General features: G+C 27.4%; 1 pseudogene; it reads left to right on the top strand.

Annotated features, from left to right (window-relative positions):
* The first annotated feature begins 814 nt into the window (after nt 1-814).
* LOC111743941 lies at nt 815-933 on the top strand (annotated as a pseudogene).
* The last annotated feature ends 1,788 nt before the right edge of the window (nt 934-2,721 follow it).

The following is a 2,721-nucleotide window of genomic DNA, read 5'->3' as shown; positions in this document are numbered from 1 at the left end:
AACAAATATTATTTAAAAAATGACAGTATCCAGACATAATATAATATGTCTACTATTCAATATAAAATTACTAGACATGCAAAGAAACAGAAAATGTGACCCATAACTGAGAAAACAAAATTAGTCAACCGAAACAGACTATGAGTCTGAAGAGACAGATAATAAAATTAGTAGATAAACTGTTTATAACATCTATTACAAATATATTCACATATTTAAAGGAAAACAAAAAAATTGATAATAGAAATGAGATATTAAAAATGACAAAATGAAATCTTTAATAAACAAATAAAATATCTCAAACTTACCTAAAATAAAGCACAGAGAAAACAAAAAGCACAAAATTATGAAGAAAAACACACTGTAATGTAGATAGTTTTAAACAGATTAATATAAGTGTAGTTGAAGTATTTACAAAAATAGGAGGAAATTGGAGCAGAAAAAAATATTTAAAATTAAGAACTGAATTCTCCAAGTTTGATAAAATGTAAACCTGGCTTATTTAAGTTATATTAATGAATATCTTATGCCTTTAGCATAAAGATAAGCAAAAAAAATCAATGAAACTCAATCAATAATCCAGAAATAGACCATATTTTTAACATCATTTGATTTTCAATCAAGGTAACCAAAGCAATGACATAACGTTGATATATAATTGGCAAAATACACACAGTTGGACTCCTATGATCTGTACATTTCATTTATATAAATAATTCCTCAAGTGGATGTGGTTCCATAGTGTAGCAGTTAGCACGTCTGCTTTACATGCAGAAGGTCCTGGGTTTGCACCCCAGTGGAGCCACAGTCCATGGTCTACAGCCATGCCACCCTGAACAAGCCTGATCTCGACCGATCTAGGAAGCTAAGCAGGGTTGGGCCTGGTTAGTATTTGGATGGGAGACCACCTAGAAAGAACAGGTGCTGTAAGCATAAATAATAATAAATAATAAAAAAAAATAATAATTCCTCAAGTAACAACAACAAAGCAATCTTGCCATCACTAAAATTTCTATTAAATACATTTCTACTGCTCATGAGTTAGAATTTTAAAATGTCAGGCATTCACGTCTATATGGAATTACCTTTTTCAATAATAGATGATTATAGATAAGTGGGTAGGTAGGTAAATAGGAAGATGATAGATGAAAGATAGATAGATAGATAGATAGATAGATAGATAGATAGATAGATAGATAGATGATCGATAGATAAAACTGTTTAATGAGCAAATATTGACCTGATGTATCACCCAGTATAATTTGTTGTAAACTATTTTATAATTATTTTATTCTATACTGTGTATGTTCTTGGATCAATGGTTCTATTAAAGTTAATATTTTATTCTCTATTTCTCTGAACAAATTTGTGGTCCCATAGTTGAAAAATACTCTGAAGTAAACCTTCATAAAAACAATGAGAATATAAAATGATGTTTCCATAACCTAACTGGACTACGCAGTCTATTATTAGCTCTTTGTAGTTTTTAAGATACTTCTAAAGCATTAAAAAGTAAAAGGCAAACTTAGTTTTCTTCTGAAGCAAGATCCCATGAGCATAAATAAACTTACCTAGAGGAGTAAGATAACCTGCATTAGACCAAAAGGGAAAAAAATAACTGTGCAAAAAAAATTTAGTAAGACATATGAAATATAAAAGCAAGTTAATATACCCATGAAACATAAACTATTGCAAAATTTAAACTATTTTTCAAGATCCATGAAAAATATTAGAATTATTCCAAGGAAACTGACACACGATCTTACTTATTTTATATATACAGAGCTGAGATAAAAAAAAAAATATTATTTCAACTTTTCTAGTTATTACATTTCTGCCTTCTAATTAATATTAGCTACATTTAATTATTAGCTATATTAAAAGTTTACCCTTTAAAGTGTGAAGGCATATATAGAGTTATTTACTCAGAGAAACAGTCATTGCCATATAAATTCTACTAAACTGCTCTAGTTCATTATGTTTTACAGAAGTCATGGAAAACTGATCTGTATAAAAAAATGGTACAGGTAAAATATGTTACAATATATTAAGATAATGGACACATATTTCATTGACGTGAAAATTTTTCATAAACGTAATTTTAAGAAATGAATATTGACTATGCAGACTATGCATGCAGTCACATTATATTTTATAAAGACTTTCATTAAATTTGAGGATTCACTTAAAGTATTACTGTATTCCAAATAATCAGTTTTTTTCCTGACCTATAAAATTAAATTGGACAAACACCAGAATTTACTAATCTATTGCTAAAAAAAGTTCCTGAATTTTTGTTACAAAAATGTGATAAAACCCATGTAAAATCATGATTATTATAAGAACTGTACTGCTAAAATTATTTCAGAAAGTAATTTTCTATGTCATTCCTTTTACTTCATTAATATTAGACATAGCGATTCGATTTTATATGTATTGGTAAACATTTGGTGCTTGATTTTAATAATCACATTAAAATTATATCATTAAAATATCCTAATGTGTATAGGAATTTACACATATACCTATAAACATATTTCAACATATATTTCAACCTATGTAAATGTGATAGAATTGATATTATTTGTTCACTTTTTATAAATCTGAATAAAAAGTATTAACTTCAAGAAAATCTTATTACTTATTTTCCTATCATAATCTGAGTTCTCACCAATCATCACCAATCAGAAATCTTAAAAACTTATTTCCAAACTATGATTT

The sequence above is a fragment of the Pteropus vampyrus genome, unplaced genomic scaffold, assembly GCF_000151845.1.
Source record: "Pteropus vampyrus isolate Shadow unplaced genomic scaffold, Pvam_2.0 Scaffold5, whole genome shotgun sequence".
Classification (NCBI taxonomy): domain Eukaryota; kingdom Metazoa; phylum Chordata; class Mammalia; order Chiroptera; family Pteropodidae; genus Pteropus; species Pteropus vampyrus.
Note: the sequence above shows the minus strand (reverse complement) of the source record. Positions and strands in the feature narration are given on the sequence as shown.